Source organism: Falco punctatus (genome assembly GCF_963210335.1).
Source record: "Falco punctatus genome assembly, chromosome: 7".
NCBI classification, from domain to species: Eukaryota; Metazoa; Chordata; class Aves; order Falconiformes; family Falconidae; genus Falco; species Falco punctatus.
Window position 1 is genome coordinate 28,170,506 of NC_137587.1, and position 23,060 is coordinate 28,193,565.

Genomic DNA, 23,060 nt, shown 5'->3' on the forward strand with positions numbered 1-23,060 from the left:
TTCATTCCAATTCCTATAAAAATGTCTAGGCAACTCGCTGCTTAGTGTTTCACCTCATTTTGTAGCTGCTACTCTACAACGTTCTGATTTTAAAATGTAATTTTACAAGTGTTACTTTTACTGGCTATATTTTCTTTTTCATTGTGCATTTTTAAATGCCAAGAGTATGAGCAGAGCAGAAAGAGGACCAGTGTTGTAACAGGTAATGCAGACTTTTGGTCATTCTTGGTTCTGTTGCTGTTAAATATATTTCCACTGCTTCAGGTAATTGTAAAAAATAGTATATTGTGAATATTCAAAATATATTCAAAAAGCAAGTCAAGTCATTATTTGGGAAGAAATGTTCTCTGCTTGGTCAGATTGACTATAACTAAAACCTTTGCTGGTCTTATAGCTCTGGGAAAGAATATTCTATTTTCCTTTCCTGAGAAAACCTGTATGGATACAGAAAGTACCTCTGGTAAATCAAACCTGTCCAAGAAAAGGGGAGGGTTTCTCTCCTATAGACACTTTCATCTTTCACAAAGTTGTGGGGTCCCAGGATCCAGCAGGGAGGTGGGTGCTTCAACTCAAGACACAGGTATATCTTCAGAAGAGTCTGGGTGGAATGTGGAACCAGAAGAGGAGGGATGTGGTGTGGAGACTTAGTCAAGTGCGGCAAAAAAAGCAACACAGGGGTGCCCAGAGCAGGGCCCATTGTGGGAGCTGCGTGAGAACCTCCCCCACAATAAAAGGGTCTGAGAAGGGAATAGCAAAGGGGTTTATACGTTAGAAGGGTAGCTGGCTCTGTCCCCTTTGCAGACAGCCAGCACACCTCAGATCCGTGCCTTCTGTGTTTCCTGTTCCTTGCTTTCCTGAACAGTAACCTCCCCATGCTCCGCTCATAAGTTTATGAGGAAAAATGCAGGGGCAAAATGGTTTATTGAAAATCTTATTCTGAGTGGAGCTGTGTTAATAAGCTCGCATGCCTGATAAACCACCTTCCCCTCAACATGATGAAAAATAAATCCCACTGAGTCTTCAGCATCCTGCCTGAGTCACTACTTCCCCACGGCAGAAAACAAAGCACGTGAAAAAAGTTTGTTTTCACATGGCAAAGCAAAAACACATCCAGTTCTCATTTGAGTCCAGGAGATGTTTCTTCTTTAATGTAACATGAAGCCAGCACAGGTGAGTTGAACGATATACAAATTGATCTTTTTTCTCTCATCCTTTACAGAAAGCATCTATTAATTTCAGTGGGACTTATGCCCACATACGCTTTGTGACTGGAGCTGCCCCACAATGTATGAGGACAAGTGACTGCTAGCATTAGGGCGCAGGGAGGGTTTGGATGTGTGAGTCAGATTTTCCACAAGTGCAACTCCTTATCTGGCTCCAACGGCCAGCACCAGTGGGACTTTGTCCTGCTCCTATCTTCCCCATCTGGCTGCTTGCACAGACTCTCCCCATCACTTCTCTTCTGGTGCTTTTCATCCCTTTGTGAAGCCCTAGCAAGGGCTTTGGCATCATAAGGTTTCTACAAATAATATCTGCATCTCAGGAGGGAAACAGCAGAGTACTCCTGGTTCCCTGAGGCTTTATAAATGCTTTCCTAACTAAAGGCAGTTTATAAACCTGCTCAGCTCCAGAACTGCACAAGTTTGATGGAAATTCTCCAGTTATGATGGGTAAGAGAGAAGAGTGCGACACTTCGTGCTAGCAAATGACCCCTGGCTGTAGGCAGTCTGCTAATGCTTTTGAATGAACTACCGCTGCAGAGCTCAGGGCTTGAGCCAGAAGCACAATAGAAGGTGCATTATTATTATTACTGTTGTGGTTATGGCAGGTAATTTTACTGTTCTCTTTTACAAATGTAATGGTTTGTTAATAATGTCTGATTTGGGGATATAGTATAGTCTATCAAGTAAGGGTGGCATAATGGCATTAATAAGGGTAATTGAGGTTGTTGCTATAATCTTGTTTGCTCTTTGGTTTGTTAATTGAAAGTGACTTATCTTAATATATAATAGAAACAATGTTGTTCCTCTGTGAAGCCTGTGCATCCTGAAGGAAAACGGGATGTGTCAGTCTGCGCTGTTTTATACCTTGTTGTGGTATCTGGACAGCAGTGAGTGTACAGAAGTGGACCAGTCTAATATGTGTCAGGTATTGTGTCTCTTTGTTTATATTTTGTATAAATAACAGCATGTGCTGTTACTTATGGCTGCGCCTGTCTCTTGTTGCAAGACTTAGTGTGTAAGACTGGGATGTGTGTGATTGATTAGAGAGCTGTTATGGGGGGAAGTGGATACGAGAGGCAGACAGGCTGCTGGGTGTTTAACCCTGGAGAAGAAACTTGGCATTTCATCTTCTATCATTTGCCCGTAACTCCAGTTAACATTAATTATGGAGATACTTATGTGAACACCCTGTTAGCCCTAATTAGAGTTAATGGAAGATATGCGTGGATATTAACAGGGCAAGAGACAACCCAGCTTCCATTTCTAAGGTTAAATATTCAGTAGCTCCCTCTTAGACAACTCCAACATCCTATAATCATGCAGTCACACTTATGCAAAATCAGAACAGTTTCTCCTTCCTCACCCCCTGCCAGTTATGGCCACCTTACACTATCCTTGCTTAAAGAGCAAACAGCAATGCAGCAGTGACCTCAGTTACATTTACTCGTGTAATTATGCTACCTCTCCTCTATTCATACCGTACCTCAGAATCAGACTTTATTAGCAAACCATTTGCTGTCCCTTTTGCTGTCCTTTTAATGAATGCTAGTAGAGCCACTTAAGAGGAGCTGGAAGGACTTGGCTTTGTTCTGAACAGGCACTTTGTCATAAAGACCTCAGAGCCTGAGCTCTTCTGTAGGTCATGTAATATCTGGGGTCTTTAAAGTTCCTATCACCATGCTATCATTTGAAGCTGTAAAGACAAAAAAGATGTTCCTTTCGCTTGCACTCATTAGCTATCTTCGTTATTTTGAAAACCAGCATTGCTGGAGAGCTGAGGTTGCAAAATTTACAGGTTGTCTCATTAACCTGCTGTTGTATGTGGTAGCATGTCCTTGCCACTAACCTCTGCCCAGCAGGTCGATGTCCTCGTGGGAATTGTCTTTTCAGAACTGACTTGGAAACTTGTAACCTTCCTTGAGAGCCCTGAGCCTGCCTTGGGTGGTGTCACACACTCCTCAGGGCAGGATGTGCTACCTTGTGGTCCATTTCATTTGCCATGGACGTACATGATGATCTCGGATGGTGTATTGGGCAAAAACTGTGGTTTTTTTGCCCCCGCCTATGATCTCTTACATAGTTATGGGGTTGCCTGGTCATAGAGTCATAGGATGGTTTGTAGCGGAATGGATCTTAAAGATCATTTAGCTCCAACTCCCCCACCATGGGCAGGGACACCTTCTGCTAGACCAGGTTGCTCAAAGCCCCATCCAGCCTGGCCTTGAACACTGCCGGGGATGGGGCATCCACAGCTGCTCTGGGCAGCCTGTGCCAGTGCCTCAGCACCCTCACAGTCAAGAATTTCTTCCTAATATCTAATCTAAATCCACCCTCTTTCAGCTTAAAACCATTCCCCCTTGTCCTATCACTACATGCCCTTGTAAAACATCCTTCTCCAGCTTTCTTGTTAGCCTCTTTAGATACTGGAAAGCTGCTGTAAGTTCTCCCTGGGGCCCCTTCTCTTCTCCAGGCTGAACAACCCCAACTCTCTCAGCCTGTCTTCATAGAAATGGTGCTCCAGCCCTCTGGCTAACTTCACAGCCCTTCTCTGGACTCTCTCCAGTGGGTCCATGTCCTTCTTCTGTTGGGGGCTCCAGAACTGAACGCAGTACTCCAGGTGGGGTCTCATGACCGTCTCTTATTACCATGCAAGTACAGCGCAGGGCCCCTTTGAATACCGCTTAGTCGCAACCTTATTACTTGCAACCTGTAGTTCCAGGGTGCTCGCTGGCTGGAGCCACAGAAGCAGCATCCCACCAGCTTGCCAGCTGCAGTGGCTTTCTGCTTTTCCATGAAGCAATTCCAAGCATAAGGACATGTGTGCTTGGCCCAGTCCCGTATGTGCCTGTTTGCAGGAACTGCCCAAGGGCCCGTTGCTGATGGAGGTGCCCACTGTTCACACCTGTGGAGCAGGTGGATGGTGACGAGACTCTGGGGCTGGGACAAACGCTCGGACTCTAGGGCAGGGTGGGAGGTCAGTCTCTGTTGATGTTGACCCAGAGGATGAGCTGCGGGAAGGTTGGTAGATTTTGATTTAGCCACTTGTTAGTTTATTCTCTTGATGTTTCTGTTTATCAATTGTGTTATTGTAGATGCCTGTTTTATTTTGTGGTGGCTACAGAATCTGTTTAGCTTTGTAACTAATACTACTTTCTTGATTTAATATGTAAAGTAATGTTTTCACAGCTCAGATCTACATGGACTTTTTTCCTTTTTTTATTTTTCTTTTTCATTTGTGGGTGTGTATTTTTTAATAGCTGTGTAAAGCTTTAAGTGCCTGTATGGAAACTGGTGGGACAAAAAGCCTTTTGATGGTATTTTGCTCTGGGATTTAACGTAAGCTGTATTGGTTTCAGAGCTGTTGCTGGACATTGTTTAAAGTGGATAGATGATAAAGAACCTTGTTCTATGCTATGCAGGGTTGCCAATTTAGCTCTTACCTGCCTAGCTGAAGTGGCAAAATCCCCTACTGCAATATGGCTTGCTCCAGTTCATGGGAAAGAACAAGTTTTTTTCTGGTGTATCTACATTTAGATCTGTTAACAAAAAGGATAGACACATCATCTTTATAATGCAGGGTTTTTTCCTTTTTAAAGTTTCTGTGAAATTGCTCGTAAAGCCTTCAGATACAATAGGAAAGAAACTGATGCTATAAAGGGAACAGCCATGATACATCATTTTATTTTGGCTAGAAAAAATGTGGCTTCTCTTAGAGCAAAAGCTGCCTCTCTCAGGCCATGGTCTGGTTGTGCGGTTGGGAAAATGAAACATGCTCTGAGTGAAGATGTTGTCAAACCCACCATGGTTAACCACCCTTTGCCCCAGGCAAATTCCCATGTTTTGATAAGCCACTACGGCTACGCTGTAAAATGGAGGTCTCCAAGCAGAGTTAAGGTAATGACCAGAGGTGGTAACTTAAAGCTGCCATCATGAAACAAATCCTGCATTTTCTGTCCTTAAAATAAACAGAGGATGTGTGAAGTAAACTCCTCCTATCTTGCCTGACTCATATAAATATTCTTGAAGCAGATATTCAAAGTCTTCAGCCAAACCCTTGCATATTGATGCCTTAATTAAAATAAGTTTGTTTTGTAGGTTAATTGCTGATACCATATCCACCAATGTAGTAATTTTTTTCCTGTTAAATGGCTGAATTAGACCTGACATTAAAAAAATACCCTGTCCTAAGATGGATTTTTTTAATTATTATTTAATTTCTAGACCAAACAATAGTCCAGTTGAAGGAACTAATTTCAGAATCACTGAGCCAATAGTAAAGATTTAAGTAGCGAGCAAGTCATTATTCTAGGTGTTTGGTATAGGCTTAGCGGTATTACATTGATTTACAGAAATTAATCCCCATGATCAATACTGACAGATTCTGTAGTTATCTGGTCACCTCTGACCTGCCTTCTTTACCAGAAGGCTATCCTGACTATTACCCCAAAATGCTTTGGAGTCACCTAATTAATTTGTAATCTTCCTGGGACAGCAAGGGAAAGAGCAGATAAGCATTAATTGAGAAACCTGTGTGATTTCTCCCTGGGATAATGGAAAGATAATGTATTGTATGAGATGTCTCTCATCAAAAAATGTATTTCGGGAGCTGGTATTTCATACAGAATATGTAAAGTGCTTAAATGGGGGCTTGCTTGCTGTTCACTGTTATTCTTTCATTCATTCTTTTTGACTCACAGATTTGTTTGGATGCTTCTGAGGAAAATCAGATTTGTTAAATGACAACTCATATGCAAAAATCAGATGACAAAAAAGATGAATATTCTATGATATACAGTGCAGATAAGAGTGTCAAGACAGCGCATTGCAGAAGAGAGGGGAAATTAGGAAATAAAAGATAAAACACAGCCTCTTGAACAAAATTTAAAGCAGTGGAATTGACGAAGAAGAGAAATACCAGCAAGCTGGTGGTGCTGGTGGTTCAGTCAGTCAGGGCAAGGTGAGCCCATGCTCATTTCCCCAGCTGCAAAACTTTGGGGAAAGCCTACGTGTCTCAGTGCACTCATCCTTCTGGGCTTCAGGGGGCTGAAAGAGGGAAGCTTAGCTCCATTTATGACGTGTGCTCAGCTCTGATGAGCAGCAACATTTAAATAGCAAAACTGATGAAGGACAAACGGAGTCAAGGCTATTCTGCAGGGTTTTACAGGGTGTGCCAGTGTCACCACCTGCTTTCTGCTTGGCCCGTAGGGAGTGTGCAGGCTTAGAAAAGGAGCTCAGCCTATCGAAACAAGAGGTCCCTAAGCAGATCCTGCCTCTCGCATTTCACTCTGCATCTCCTGTACCTCATCTTCATTTCATCACAGTCAAGCTGCAGTTGCCTTTAGGGCACCCGGGTGCACAGCTTGAAAGAATGAAGGTTAAATATGGGCCCTGAGTGGGAGGCAGCTGGTGCCAATCAAACAGAAATATTGGAAGCTAAATTTACATGAGCGCACCTTATGTCCACATTAATATGCTTCATCTAAAAGATGTAAGAACAAACCTGTTTTCCCAGGGCTGCAAATAGGTGCTCTCTTATTGGGGGAAGTTTTGCACTGCAGCTTTTCTGCTTTGAGTATCAGATAATTGGAAGTGCCAGCCTCAAACTCCTGATCAGGTTTGTGTTGACTGGAAAACTTTTGTTCCTGAGCTACTTTTGAGGGAGCAGCCGTACACCCTGCATGTTCTAAAAGCGCTCCCACATCCACCTCCAGACTTCATTAGCAGCCTGGACAGCTAGGATAATACCGATCCTTGATCCCAAGTACCCTGTAGACTCTCTTGCTTCTGCTGACCTCCTGGAAGAGCAAGTTCACACCGTTGACATTGGGGAACAGTGGGCAGGGTGGCGTGTGGGCTGCTGTGCTGAAGATGAAGTTTCAAAATACATTGGGTTGACAATAGCTACCAGCTCCTAATGAGGATGCCCTTTCCCTCCAGTACGCAAGTGCCTGCAGTGCAGCCTCCCTGTTGTCTGGGAGCCCTGGGGCACTGGTAATGCTGGTCAGTGAGGAACCTCAACAGTGTTGTGAGGGCTTTCAAGATGAAGTTTTTTGCTTTGTCTCCCTTCCTATCAATAGATCGTTGACTTGAGATCCTCCTGGTGAGGAGGTGACAGTGTGAACCTGCAGAGGAAAACTGTACAGGGTGTCTGTGTGAGGGCTGCAGGAGAGCGTTTTTGGAGACATTAGCTCTAGATGGATACTTCCACAGTTTTGAGCACATCATTGTGGAGAACATGGCAAAGGTGGACTGCAAGCCATCTGATCTTTTTCTGTCCGGTTGCCATGAGCTCAGAACTATGTGGTTCATATGAAGGACTCTACCTGGGGTTTTGTACCTGAACTTCTTAAAATAGTACTACCATTCACTCAAAATGCTTGTTTTCATCTAAAGGTGATGATATTTTGAATACTCTTTTTCTGGGTACTTAATTTTTCGACTGCGTTCAGTACAGGCAGCCTGGCACTATCTGAACTAAATCTCTTGGATTCCACAGGTGGCAGGTAAGTGTTGTTAAATACAGGGGGTGGGGGACAATGAGGACACACCAACTTGAAACGGCTTGCTGGAGTCTGTGAGTTTCTGTGAGAGATGTTAGTGGAACTGTGGCTATAAAGGGGTCTGAGCACTAGACAGGGGACCACAGAAGCTGCCCAGGACACTTGCTGGATTTCCTAGAACAAAGCCTCGTCAGCTTTATAAAGGATAGTGAGCTTCATAAAGGACTTTCAGACTGTAATGTGGAAAGCAATCTAAGGCTTAAGTGGTATTAATGTTCTGATGCAAGGTGGCTTGTGCATCCTCAGACATGCAGAATGGTGACCACAAATCGTGTTTTGAAATTCATCATAAAACCTACTGTCAGATGTGTTTGCACAGCAAGACTCCACAATGTTTTCAGAAAGATTGTTCTCCCCATGCTGACAACAGTGATGAGAGAAGACGCTGTTAAACGCTGTGTCACTTGAGACAACTTTTCTTGTCTTCGATGTGCAATTCAGAGCAACTCTGCAGTCTGACTGGGGTAATGCCCCAGCAGGACTGTCTTTTCATGCTGGGAATAGCTTGAACATCCTGTTGTTCTCTATGTTTTCTCACCCCGAACCTGGGCTGTTTTCCCTGTTTGCCCTGCAAACCTGGTTTACATACTTGTAAAATATATGCTTTTTAGCTGAAAGGCAGCATTGCTTTCAAATCGCGTGCTAATCAAGAAAAGAGACACAGCAGAAGTGGGAGTATATTGAACTTCAGCCGCTGAAAACTGGTGTGATTTTGCAGTTAGAATTCAGCCTGGTCCTGGCTGGGCTGACACGGAGTTTAGACTGTGGAACCCCGCCCCTTGCAGGAGATCTGGTTTTATCATTATGTTCTGTTGTCCTCCCTAAAAAGATTGCCTAGGCTTTGTAAAAATGGGAATTGCCAGACTGGGTCAGACTGTGTTCTTGCTTCTTTTGGGTGTGAAAAGCAAGGTGCTTAGCAGCCCAGCTACAAATTGGGTTTTGTACTGTTTTAAGGCCATGTGAGCTGCTCATGCCTTAATCATTCACTGATCCATTGGGAATTATTCCAGCTCCCCTGCTTTAAATTAGAGTTTTTATGTCTTCAGTTTCATCAATTCATCAGCATTCAGAGTATTTCCATGGTTAAATTTGCTGTTTCAGCTTTGAAAGAGCCCTTATGATACCCTAGCAGTGCATGCCAGTTCTTAGGGATGTGTGTGATTGATGGTGCTTCAGGTTTTGCTCCAGGCTATACCCAGTCTGCTTGCAAGTGATGCTGGTAGTGAAGTTTCCACTGCTGCCAGTATGTGTTTCTTAGATTACAGCAGAGCTAAAAACCTGAACCACTTCACAAGGAGAGATACAATCCTTTCCCCCTAAAGCTTGCAAACCTTAAAACAAAGCCTGCCTGGGGAGATTCTTTGGCACTGTATTGAATATCCTTGCTGAGAAATGGTTTCTTACAATTACAGCCTTCCTAATAGGCACCGTGGGTAGTATCAACACAAAGCTATCTGTATGACATGGTTTGACCTGCCTTAACCCCAGCCAGTCTCCTGGAGATGCCGAAAATATCTGCTCCATACAAAGGTCTTGCCTTTCAGGCAGAGTAGGAGTGGTTTGTTTAGAGTTCTAGCTTTCTGAGAGGAGACGTTATGCTTTTTGTGGGTGAAAGTCACCCCACTGAGGCTATCTGAAAGACTGTGCATCCATGTCATCAGGACATAAGCTGCTGTCTTTGTGTGCGAAAATGAATTGCTCCCCAAGTCTCTCAGCTTAAGACCACTGCAGATGCACTGTGACTAGGGAATAAGGATATTTGGGGAAAGCAGTGTATTGTTCATGATGTTCCATTCATTAAGGGGGAAAAGGTATGTTCTTTTAACTTTTAGCTAACATGAAATATTTGACCCAGATTCGCACCTTAATGAAAACTAGATCCCTGATAATGCTAGGTTTTTACATCCTTAAAAAATTCTTCTTTATAAAAAAAAATATTTTCTCCCCTGAAGAAATTTTAAATCTGTCAGCAGTGTAAGTGGGATTTGGATCATCCTCTGAGCAGTTAACTGGTAAGGAGATTTCCGTAAGGTTACTCAGTTCCCCTCCCCGTACATGGAAGAATGAGGTTGTTGTGAGGGAAGTGTTGTAAGTGGCAATGGGAGCAAGTTCCCCCATATTCTTACCTCAGCTAGGGAAAGCTTTACCTCCTCAAGACTCTCCAATGCACATACCCCTTATTGCCTGGTTTTCCTGCGGTGTGAAGTGGATGCTTCCAACGCCAGGAGCCCCCAGAGCAGCGTGTGTGCCCCCCTGCCATGCTCCGAGCAGGACTGCAGCGGGTGCAGCAGGGTGGCCGCGTGGCGTGGGCACTGTGTGCTCCTCTCGTTCATGAGAGCTGCAGCGTGGGCCTGCCCATGTCATTGCCTAAACACAAGTGGAGGAAGTTTCATTAGGCACCTGTTATTTCGTCTGGAGAAAAGGAAGCTCGGGGGCACCTTATGGCTCTCTACAACTGCCTGAAAGGAGGCTGTAGGCAGATGGGGGTCCGTCTCTTCTCCCAAGTGCCGAGTGATAGGACGAGAGGAAATGGCCTTAAGTTGCACCCGGGGAGGTTTGGATTGGATATTAGGAAAAATTTCTTCACCAAAAATGTGGGCAGTTGTTGGAACAGGCTGCCCAGGGAGGTGGTGGAGTCACCATCCCTGGAAGTGTTCAAAAACCATGATGTGGTGCTTAGGGACATATTTTAGTGGTGAACTTGGCATTTCTGGTTTAACAGTTGGACTTGATGATCCTAAAGATCTTCACCAACCTAAATGATTCTATGATTCTATTTCTTAATTCCTGGAAGTGTTGAAGCGTGCTTGCCTGGGCTCGATGGCAGCCAGACTCCCCGTGACTGATGCTGGGAGAGGTGGATGTGTTGCTATGGTGCTGGGAGGTGCCTCCAAGCCCCACTGCTCCAGCAGCTGAGCCGGCTCCCAGCAGCATGTCCTAATTGCGGCTGTGCAGCAACAAAACAAATACTCAGAGATTTCCATGAAGGCTGTAATCAAAGGAGCATCCCTTGCTTTTTAATATGTGCTGAATGGGTTCATTTGTAAGCTTATTACGACTTCAGAGAGAGAAGCTATTAGGGTGATCATTAGCTGCCTGTGCGAATAGCAAGGAAAACTGTGGCATGTTCCAGAATAACCCCTTTTTTAATGTCTGCACTTTCAGATGCATTAACAATAACCAGCCATGCTGTCTTTCATGTTTCCCTTGCCATGAGTAAGGACAAAAGAGAAAAGAGAAGAGGGACAGTGAACTGCGTGCTTTCAAATAAGTTCAGATAGGAAGAAAAATGAGGTGTTAAGAGAGCAGCAAATTCGCTAGCATGACATTGTGTGTCTTGATGCAGTATCTGTTATCCACTGGGAAAGCAAAAGCAGCTGGGAGACAGCCTGCAAGTCTTGGCTCATATCTCACTCGGTCCCTCTACTCCTGTCATCTATGTATGAATTGTGCTGAGGGTCTTTTGTCTGCCTGGAACCTGATGGTTGCTGGAGCGCTTAGATTAGACATCTTTTGAAGGAAGAGAGAACATTTAGAAACACATATGCCAAGATTATGGGATTTATTAACTCTCCTTTATTTTCCTGCAGAACATCTGAAACTGTACTGTGGGCTGTGGCTGTGGTTCTCTCTCTGCTCCTTCTTACTCTTTCTTGATCAGAAATACCTATAGTAAAAAGATGCTGGATGGTTGGGTGTTCATGACTTAATCGGGACAGGTGTGGTCGAGATCAGTCAGATTTACCTTTCAAACTACATTTTAGCTGTGGGTTTATGTCTTAGAATAACTTAAAGTTGCTGATTACAGTGAAACCCAGTTTAGATTTGCACATGGAATGTATATGAGATGTGTATCAGTTTGGCTATAAGCAGGGTAACTTAGACTTCATGTCTACCTCTCTTGCCTAGGTCATTTCTCATGACCTTTGCTGCGTTCAAGTTTTCCTGGATGTATCACACCTATACCTTGTGAAATGTATTTATTTCCTAAATAAATAAATAAATCACTTTGTGAACTCTGTGGAATAAAGAATTTCCTATTGTGTTTAGATTTCATGGCACTGTGGGATGCACTGTTATTATTCTTGTTAAAAACATTTTAAAATGACCAGAATCAGATAAAGAATACCAATTCTCAGATTTTCAGCAATATTATTTTCTGGTTTATTTAGTATTACTAAGATCCCTCATTTAAGATCTGCTTTTCTTACAGGATGTTTTTCCAAACCTTTGCTTTTCTAGGCTGCCTAAACCTGACTAAACTGTTTTGGTTTTTCTTCTGTGTAGGCAATTACTGTGAACAAAGACAGTTTATTTTTCAATATTTTTTTTTGTAAAATGGTTAATGCATTCAAAGTTCTGTTAGGGATTTATTTGGTAAAAGCAATTAAGATTATTAGTCTCCAAACTAAATGGTGTTAAAGGGTGAGTTTCTTTTACCCCACCTCTGCCTTATGAAAAAGCACTGAGAACAACAACAAAAAAAGTAAGTTGACCTACTGATCTGGAGCTCCATTCTGTATTAAGATATAAAAGCAGGGGTTTCAAATTCCCTTGTGTGCTAGTTTTGGCTGGTATAGAGTTGATTTTCTTCATAGTAGCTAGTATTGAGCTATGTTTTGGATTTGTGCTAAAAAGTGTTAATTTTAATTATTCAGGGATGTTTTCATTATTGCTGAGCAATGCTTATGCAGAATCAAGGCATTTTCTGCTCTTCACATGGCCCCACCAGTGAGCAGGCTAGGGGTGCTCAAGGAATTAGGAGGGGACATGCTGGGACAGTTGACCCCAACTGACCCAAGGGATATCCCATACCATATGGTGTCATGCTCAGCATCTAAAGCTGGTGGAAGAAAGAGGAAGGGGGAGACACACAGGCTCTTGCCTGTGCCTCTGCCCAGTCAGCCTGGGGCTGGTTTTCCTTGCTAAGGAGAGAACGTCATCATTTTTTTCACAGGACAAGACCTTGTGGCTCACAGTAATCCATTTTTCCTCCTCTGCACTGTTTCTCTGAAGCCTAGGAAGTATCAGGAAACTTCTTAAACTATTGGAAATGATAGTCTGAGGAGGAAAGGTTGCCACAGCAACTGCCCAGTGTTTCTGAGATGTATTCTGCTTCTTTGAAAACAATCACAAATGCCACAAACTGCTGAGACATTTGCTGCAAACAAAGCAAGGCTGTAGAGAAAGAGAATAGAAAAGAGCACCAAGGACTCAGTTGTTGTAAAGGTGAGAAGTGTCAGGCTCAGGGAAAAAGTGGCAGGCATTTGCACTTCATGTTAAATCCCCAAAGCGTCTGGAATGTCGTGCGAGCGTATGGCGTGTTTCAGCACTTGACAGTATCTGACATGACAGTGGATAATGTCATTTGGCTTGTGATGCAACTCCATGATCCACTCAGAAGGGTGACATTTATTCCATCCTGAAAGGAAATATTTTCAGACATAGGATGCCAAAGTTAGCCACCTCCCTTCTCGTATTCTAAATAGACTTCTTTCACTCAAAGAGTGTAACTTGTCAGCCAGAAGTGATCAGCTTTTCATGGGCTTGGGACTGGTCTCAGTATGGACTGGTGAACAGAGGTCAGGAGATCTAGCACAGCCATTCCCCTTTTAGCTTTGGTTTTCTTATCTGCTGAACAGAATTAATATTGTTATATCATCAGTGCATATAGTCTTTGGGTCATCTGTTTAGAAAGACAGGCGATCAGTACCATATGATTCCATTGTGCTGCAGTTAATACAAGTGAAAGTACACCTGTGAGCTATCTGAGGACTTTTTTTTTTTTAAGGAACAGAACTTCAGAGTTGCAGGCTATCGGATGTGTTGTTCTGTGCATGGTTATCTTCTTTTCTGAGACGACTGATGTCTGTGTGTGAAAAACTGTGAAAGAGCCAGACATGATTACCTGTTGAACTTTGCCTGGGAAGGGGCCAAAGTGAGCAGTTCATGTTTTGACGGTGCTGTATGCATATTTGTGCTAGTTGAAATGGAGTGGTTTGTGGCCTGATGCTATACTGGCACTTCATGTACCCGAGCACTTTTCCAAATGTTACAGCATTTTGGAGAATACATTCTGCTCTGGGACTTTTGATTTTCCATTTTGAATAGCTATGTACATGTGGGGGCTTTTAGCTTCATATGATCTCACATATTCTATGCACATGTTGTGCAAAGCTGCAAATATGAAACAAGGTAAGTGCTGTACTATTGGTTTTGTTGCAAAGCTGGTGTTATTTATATGAAGCTTCAAGAGGTTCAGTCCAGCCCTCTTTTCCCTCCTGCGTGTGACTGATGCGCTCTTACGCACAGCCTTTTGGTGGCAGAAATAAGTCTTTGTTAAAAGCAGACAAGAGCCAAGAAGGGATGTGGCCCAGTTGTCCTGAGTGCTCAGCACGGGTAGGAAACTTAGGGTAGTCTTAGCAGCAGCTCAGATTCATTTAAACACCATCCCAAGCCTCATATGATTTTAGTGTTATAAAAGCCAATCCAGTTATTGTTGTAAGGTATAGGATGCCCCTGAGGGCTTTGCTTACTCGACTGTACTGAGGAATTAAATGCTTTCAGGCAGTGCAACAACCTCACTCACGGCAAGGCAAGGCCAGGCAGTCATCGCTGGTAAATGGGCCCATATTACAGTGACATTAGCATTTTAATGCAACTAAAGAGGAGGTAGATTGACTGTAATTTAGTATCTAGTTGCACGGCCTTGTGCAGGTCCCCTCATCGCTGCTCCACAGGGGCCGATTATAGTTACACAGTGCACTTTGGAATCTAATTGGATTTACATGCAGTAAAGTAGTTGTGTCACAGCAATGACTCCACTATGCAAGCACTAGGAAATTCCAGTGCAATTAGTTATTTATGCAGGAGCAATAGTTACAGGATAATGCATGGAGATGACAGTTTGTGCCAAGCTCCAGTTCAGGAGCAGCAAAGGTTTTACTTTTTTCTGAAGCCATTGCAAGGGAATGATATTAATCTGATCCTGCTCCCACAGAGATTTTTCTCCTCACCCTTCACCGTAAAAGCACTGACCTGTTGCAGAGATCCAACAGGATGTGACTTCTGTCTTCAGCTTCTTTTGTCTGAACATATGAGCTGGCGTGTGTTTTGGTTTTGTTAGATCTTGGAGATGCGGTGAGCAAAGGGGACTGTGGTGGTGGCTAGAGGCACTTGTGAAGCAGGACACCTGTAAGCCGTTCATCTGGTGGCCTTCCTGCACTAGCTAATATGCAGGAGATTGGATTTCTCCCAAAGACAGGCTTTGCTTCTCCATCTTGCGCTTTCCATTAATTTCTTATTTTGCTTGCTACCTGTTGTCTACATCAGCCTCTTTCTGCCCCCTCCTTCTTTGCTCTGGCTCTCCAAAATCTGTCTTGCTGCATGAGGCCAGCAGGAGTTACAAGTTAGCTGCTTTTCCTTCATCAAAGCCTGCTCCCCACAAAGAGCTGCTCTAAAAGCAACACATGTGAACAGTAGCCAGTGCTTGGCAAGGAGACTTGATGCGATGGTTGTGAGATGAAAGAGGAGGCAGGACAGTGTGCCAAAGGCAGCTGCTCAGCCAGCTGAAGCAGCACAGTTTGCACACGTGCAGCTTCAAGGAAGGAGGCTTGGCCTCAGCCATTGCTCCAGCTTTCCACTGTGTTTCCCCAGCGACTGTAATTAAAGACATCAGGTTGCTCAAGTCACAATTAGGCATGGTGGTTTTGCACTTTCTGCAATTCTCCCTAATGACAGAATTGTAGCTATTAACCAGAAAGTCTGTTTGGCAGGGACTTCCTCCCCTTTAGGGCCATAGAGTAAGATGGAGCGTTGCTATTGTTTGGCACCAAACACATTCTTTTATCCCTTCTGACACAGCACCTGCTGCTACCTACTGAAGCATTTAAGCTCTTCCTCTCTGTGGTGCTGTAATTTCTTTAAAATATTGTGACTTAAGAGGAATAAAAAAATGAAATTCCTCTCCCACGCAGACCTTTGAGGGCTTGTAGGGATGTAATTATATGCACACGCAGTAGGAGCAGGAATCCTATCATTCTGTTTATTTTCCTAATGATAGGTTTATATAGCACAGTGTCATCTCTGCTTTAGAGACATCTTCTCCTGGCAGCAGCTATCCCAGGATAGTGGCATCACAGGAGAGGACAACTGAAGAAATTGTCTCTCAGTTGCACATGCAAAACACAGGATGAAGTATACACACGCACAAAAGAAATAAATAAAAAGGAAAGGGTGGGCACTGGGCTCTGACTGTCAAAACGGGCTGTGACGCTGTCTCTTGTCCTAGCTGCGGACTCTCCAAGCCCCTCTCTGGATGTCCCTGAGCCTGCTGCAGCCGTCTCCCAGCTGGTCATGCAGCACCCTTTGAACTTCCACACGGGTGGCAGAGCTGTACTGATCTGGGGCAGCCTTCATATGCAGTATTGTAAAGTGGGGCAATTCAACACTGCTCGGCAGATGCCTTCAATACTTCGCAGCAGAGATGGGTCAATTGGCTATAGATGTTTGCACCCTCCAGATTTCAAAAGGGAGGCCATCCCTGCTCATCATTCAGAGATGTAGGTCTACAGCGACAGAGGAAGAGCATTAAATAAGGGATTAATGCAAAATAAAAAGTCTATGAATATTCATTGAATGTTTTATATTGTAATAGTTTCAGCCACCTTGAAACTCCTTGTTCGCTTCCTGCCAACAACAAACGATAGACTTTTACTCACAGAAGTCTTAATGGGAGGCAATTTTCAAAGGCGCATCCACAAATGTTTGTAGGAAACAGATGTTAAATGCACCCCCTCCAGAAATCATGATGAAATGCTGGCAGTGAGAGAGCAGGGATAGACCCAGGTGACTCATCTGATCCCTCACAGGGAAGCAGTGGCTTCAGCAAAGCTGCCAGTACTCCAAAACTATTTGCGAAGTATGAGTGAGTGAGTGCTGAGCAACCCTCTGTGAATATTGGATCCTTATGGCATGGGGTGCTATTTAAATAGGTAAAGGCCGCCCCTTCCCCATGGGCCCTGCAGCATGGAATTGGGACTGTGTTGGATGGATGGAAAAAACAACCTGGGAGAAGGTGCCCTGGGAAAGCAACAGTCGAACAAGCGTGCTTTGCATGTTACTCTGTAGTTCACCTCACCTTTGCTTAGTGATAAGTGTCATTATCAATGTGCAGGCAGGAATTAAAATTTACGGAGAGAATTCTAACTGTTAGCTGAAGGGAGGGCAGTGGTGGTCTGCACCTGGGTCCCCCTGCTTGCGCTGCTCTATCTAAGCCTTTGGGCGGGCAGCACGGTGGCTGTCCCGTTCCTCTCTGTTGCTCCTCCCAGGTGGTGACAATGAGGCAGAGGGAGAGGAAATGGTTTGCTCAACTTGGCGTGAGAGCTGGCTGGAATAACGAGGGATAGTGCCCAGTGTCTCAGCCCACTGCTCCTAATGGCTGGGCTGGGCTTCCCAAAGATGCATTCCATCTCCCTTCCTCTGCCTTTTCCATTTTCCCGGTAAATGGGCTGTAAAGTCACAGCAGATTAAAGTTTGTCTAAACCTCCTATAAAATATTGAAGGTGCAGCTGGTATTAATCTAGTCCTGTTGTGGTATGAGGTGCATGTGTAATGGGACTATAGATTTACATGTGGTCTGTGGGCATTTAAAAACACCTCAAAGGTTCTTAAAGAGATTCTAAGGAATTGGATCCCTCACTGAGTATTAAAAGCTCTTCATTAGTGCTAATGCACACTGAATTAAGGTGGCAATTAGACTGAGCATATTTGTCAGGATGGTGTGTTTTAATAAATTGTGTATTTAACATGATTGCATTTTATTGGCTTCTGCAGTAATTGCATATTTCTCTTACAGGACAAGCTTGGCTAGAAAGAGATACATGGGACACACAGATGGTTAAAGACTAGAACAGACACTGCTTCAAGTCCCAAGATCTGTGAAGGTGAGTCCTGTTTATGGCTCTTTCTTTCTGCATGCTAGATGCTTTCTCTGTATCTCTGTCAAGGCTGGTTAGGTGTAGCTATGGTGTGCAGGAGAGGGGTAAGAAACCCACATATCATCTCCCATCATATCACCTGTGAGGTGTTCTGACTGCAGCAAGTTGTCCCCCTTCAGTCTCCAAATTAAACTGCCCCTATCTCTGTGTTATCTAGAGGAGCAGCCTGTGCGGAAGTAATACTCCAAGAGAGTTTTCTGGAAGGCACCACCTGTTAAGAGATGTTCTCTTAGCAGACCCCACCACCTTGGATTAAAGGAATTGGGTACTGCTTGCAAGTAGTGAACACAGAAATCCTTTTGGGAGGGGGTACTCCATGAAGGAAGACAAGCATGCTAAGCCAGGTCTCCATACCTGCAAGCCAAAGGATGGGCTGCCATGTTGCAGGGGAGAGGACACAATGGAGCAATGCCAGGCTGTGGTCGTCATTCACCACTGGTGCATCTTAGAGCTTTGGGGACATTTCTAGTGACATCTCAGCTGGGACAAACTCTAGAAGTTGGTCTATTGGTTTGGAAGACAACCTGGCCCACATTTTCTAATTCCTTTAAAGGCTGTCCAGCAGTGGTTCTGGAGAGCTTCAAATATGTCTTCTGCTTTTACTTGATTGCATGTACACATAGATGTGATTTAGCACCATTTGCTCCTCAAGCCATTGGCTAATATTTTGTAGGAGGTACTTAGGTTTTAAAGGAAGCAATGGATGAGTTCAGTGGACAAGATCTTCATGGATGTTGACAGCAAAGAGGTATTCATGTTAAAAGAAGATATACGTGGACAACATGATGGAAGTGACGAAAAAAGTGGTTTGCATGAGAGTTGGACAAGGTGACCTCTAGACATCTCTTCCAATCTCGGTTATGTGATTTCTCTCAAGTATTTGAGATGGAGAGATTGTGATGAGCCATCAGGCAAGTGCGCAATGTCTGAATTTATTTAGTGAAATACAAATAGTCTGCAGAGGTATGTTAGGGGTGGGGATTACATGGTTGGAATGGTAGGCAATGAAAATGGTTCACACACTTGTTTTCAGCAGAGGGCAGGAGTGGTATGATATGGAAGATGCAAAGATTGAGACTGGTGAAGATTAAATGATGCTCCTGAGGGTTCTGATAGATTGACATATCCAAAGGATGCTCCTGTGTCCAGGTTACCTTTTGGTGAAAGGAACACCTCGGACAGGTGTTTTGAAAAATCTTTTCACAAGGAGGGTTGTCAAACATTGGCAGAGGTGCTCAGGGATACTGTGGTATCTCAGTCCTTGGAGATATTCAAAACTTAACCAATGTGACCCTGAGCAACCTGTTCTAACTTTGAAGTTGGATCAAACCTCATAACTAGCCCAGGTTGGAGGCAGTGGGTGTTTGTACTCAGTGACATCCACAGGTCATGTCCAACCTAACTTTTTCAGTGATTCCATCTTCAAGGAAAAGGTAAAAGAACAATTGAAGTGAGACTGCAGGTTTCAAACCAGTGTGAAAGGGATATGGGGGTAGAGGGAAATGTCAGTGGTGGCAAAGAGAAACTTGGAAGCAGGTTTTGGGAGTGTGGTTGAGCAGCTGTCTTTAGATATCTGGAGTTCAAGGTAGCTGCAAGGCGTACAAAAGCAAATGTCAGAAGTAAAGAAATAAATGGTGGCTGGAGAACAAAAAAATGCATTGCCTTGTAAAACTAGACTTTATTCCTAACTGATTACAGCAGCTGGGGTATGTTTCCTGGCTATACTGCTGGGGATTTGTAGCCTCCCCATCACTTTGCAAGATAAGATTTGTATTGTAGGGGGAGAAATGTAGAATAATCTACCTAAGCAAAAGCTGAACATTTATAGCTACGTTTCAGACCAAAACAAATGCATCTCATATGTCTCACAGGTCTGAGATGGGACAAGCCAGGGAAAGCATCTGTCAGCTGCTGTCTTCTGCAGTCCTGACTGTTAATATTTGCTTAGCATTAAATGTCTCCTGCAGAGGAGAACTTAATCTGTCACAGATTTGGGGCCTAGAGGAGGGGAGAGAAGATATTTTTAAAAGGTAGATTAAGACATATGTGTTCAGTTTTTATTGCACTTGCATCAGTGTGTAGTAGGAGTAACTTGCAATATTTGCCTTTTTTGTGCATGACCTAAAAAGAAAAGCGGAAGGAGAAAGCAGGTCTGTGGGTCAGGATTGTCCTTTCATGTCAGTTACTTTCTCCATGCAGCCTGTCATCAGGGAATTCAAGTACCTTCAGCTCGTTAGTCAGGCAGCAGTTGGAACAAAAAGTTTTCAGAATTTTATTATTTGTAAATAACATTACTTGAATTTTGCTTGCATTGTTTGTAAATATCATTAGTTATATACTTTTCAAAGTCTAGAGCACTAGTGCATGTACGAACTAGATGGTTATGTATTTCATATATGCTGAAGTGCACGAGCTCTGATATGAAACAGGTTTAAGTGCTACGTAAGAGCTCAGATCATGCTTTTGGTTGATTTGACCTGTTTTAATCAGCACAATCACAGAATCCAAAAGCTGATCTTGCATTTGCTGTTTGGGAATCTGGGTACCCAGCGGAGACTGGAAAAGGTGTGTTATGATGGCATGTGGGAAACTCTCCAAGCTCTAAGTTCCAGCACTGAAACAGTTGCTCATAGCTCCTGTTTCTCAGATTAGATCAGTGGGTTGGCATTTTTTGGAAGTTTGCATTGAGCTCTTCTGATGTGGAAGCTCTGATGTGCTCTGTTCTTGGCTTTGCCAGCCCAGACCTCACACTGCCACCAACTTCCCTTTGCACATCCTGAGATGAAGGACTTTGGGATTTCTAAAGCCCACTGGGTGTGTTCCTGGCTTGAAGAATAGCACGATTAGTGGAGTTGCTTTGCTGTGTGAACATGGTGGGTTTAGAAATTACAAATCTGAGCCTAGCACCACCACTGGGGACAATTTCTTACCCAGGCAAACAAGGGTGTTCTCATTTGTCGAAGCTGAGTGTGCATTTTAAAATGAAAACGTTTTAACATGCTAGGTGGATGCACGGGCAGGAACAGTGCAAGGAGTCATAGCTTAGGTTTCTCTTTGAAAAGAAAAAGAGGCATGTACTCGGCTCGTGTGAATCAGAGCAGTTTCAAGGGAGCCTGCTTGTCTTGCAGAGGAAGCAGACCCAGACATGGAAATTAAAGTAAGGCAGGAATGTGATTTATCAACTCTACAAAGCAGCAAGACAGTCTTAGGCTCAGGAACTGCTGCTTCTTGGACCACAGGCAATGTGTTTCATGTAGGTGCCTCTGCAGTGAGATGAGTGTGAACAATGTGAAGTGGCACAATACGGCTAAACTGGTTTGCTTCTTATACCTTTCTTACCTCAGGATACTGGGATACTGTGGGTGGATGCTCAAAGCAGCAGGACTTTGAAGTTTCTCAGATAACTTTCAGACTTTGGCTAATATACTGAGATCTAGCCATCCTTTGTTTCATTGGAGAATAATTTTTTTTGTGTGGTGATGGGAACATCTGGGAACATGTGGGGCACTTGAAGTTCCAGTATCCTATTGATTTGTCTGTATTTTCATATCCTCCTCTACTATAATGTCTAGGCTTATGGGTTAGTGGAGCTGAAGGTTCACCTTTCCCATGAAACTGAAGAATTCCCTCCCCAGCTCCTCTACCCTTCTGGACTTAAAAATCTTTCTCAGATTTGCAGACGTGGCTTTAAATCAGGAAGCTGTGGGCATCTCCTCCAGGCCTATGTCAGAGCTCTGTGCCCATCTCCTGCAGTTGTGGTCTCAGCTTTGAGTCTTTTTGGGCTGAACAGTTGTGTATTCAAGGTATAAGAAAATAAACTTTGTAAAGCAAAATATTGCCCTTGTTCTCAGGTTCAGATTCAGACTTTTGTTTCTCCAGAAGTGAGGTGAACTGTAAGACTGGCTTTTTGGATCTTCTCGGGATCCCTCTAGCTAAGGGGATTGCCTGGGCAGTGCCCAGCCTGCAGAGGCACACTGCTTTCCTGCCCCAGGTATGTGAAGATGCAGAGGGAAAGCAGCTGCATGTCCACATGAGCTTCTGCATTGTACCATTTGTTTCTCCGCCTGTTTTGCCACTAGGAAGGAACTGATTTGATTTTAAACCAAGTCAAAGAAGTGCAGCAAACACACACTGTATGATAAAAATCTGGCTCTTACCTTAGGCAGCCCCTTGCTGGGAGCTCTGCCTGCTATGGGTTTTCTCAGCTTTTTGGCTAAAGCAGAGCAGTTCCCATGGTCACAGAGGGAAGCACCCTGTGAGGCTCTGCAGCACCTACAAGTTTTGCAGGTTAACAGAAACGATGACGGAGTGAAAGAAATAGTTTTATTTCTGGCCTGGTGAAAACCTTGGATAATTTTTTCTTTTAAGTGAATTGAATGTGTGTTAATAACATAGCATATCATTGGGTGCAGGTCTGTTTAGGGAATGGCATTTGCAGTGGAGAAAAGGAAAGAGATGGGTTAAGAAACACATGGGCTTTGGGAAGGCATCTCTAGGGAGCTAAGCAAACTTGTGCCTCTGTGTTTGTGTATGTATGCATCCACCTGGGCATGGTCACATGACTGACTGCATTATCACAGAATTACAGAATATTTGGGGTTGGAAGGGACCTCTGGAGATCATCTGGTCCAACCCCCTGCTAAAGCAGGTTTCCTAGAGCAGCGTGCACAGAGTCGTGTCCCATCGGGTTTTGAACACCTCCATTGAAGGAGACTCCAGAGCCTCTCTGGGCAGCCTGTCCCAGTGCTCTGGCACCGTCAGGATAAGGAAGTTCTTCCTCATATTCAGATGGAACTTCTTGTGTGGCAGTTTGTGTCTGTTGCCCCTTGTCCTGTTGCTGGGCACCACTGAACAGAGCCTGGCCCCGTCCTCTTGACACTTGCCCTTAAGATGTTCTGTAGATATTGATAAGATCCCCCCTCAGTCTTCTCTTCTCCAGGCCAAACAGGCCCAGCTCTCCCAGCCTTTCCTCACAAGGGAGATGCTCCAGTCTCCAAGTCATCTTCTGTTTCAGTGAAAATTTTACTATTTTATGTTTTTATTTGTCTGTCCCTCTAGGGTACTTGGTGATATAATTGCATATTGGGAGACATGGTCACTTGATTAAATACCAAGCAGAAACTTTCTTCCAATGTAGTCTCAGTGGTCAGGATTTATAGCTGCTCTTCCAATAGAAGTACTGTCCTAAGCAGTTTGTTGTCGCATTCAGACATGGAGTTTCAAAACTGGTTAAGATTCCTTAGCGCTTTTTCCTGGTCTTAAAGGCTTACTGACATGGA

General features: G+C 43.9%; 1 protein-coding gene across 11 annotated transcripts in view; it reads left to right on the plus strand.

Annotated features, from left to right (window-relative positions):
• TSPAN18 (tetraspanin 18) overlaps positions 1 to 23,060 on the plus strand; it is a 172,439-nt gene that overhangs the window by 128,934 nt on the left and 20,445 nt on the right. For all 11 annotated transcript variants that reach the window (XM_080396768.1, XM_080396770.1, XM_080396763.1 and 8 more), the window contains one exon: positions 17,640 to 17,727. The gene's annotated coding sequence lies outside the window, so the exon portion shown is untranslated. The remainder of the gene's footprint in view (positions 1 to 17,639; positions 17,728 to 23,060) is intronic.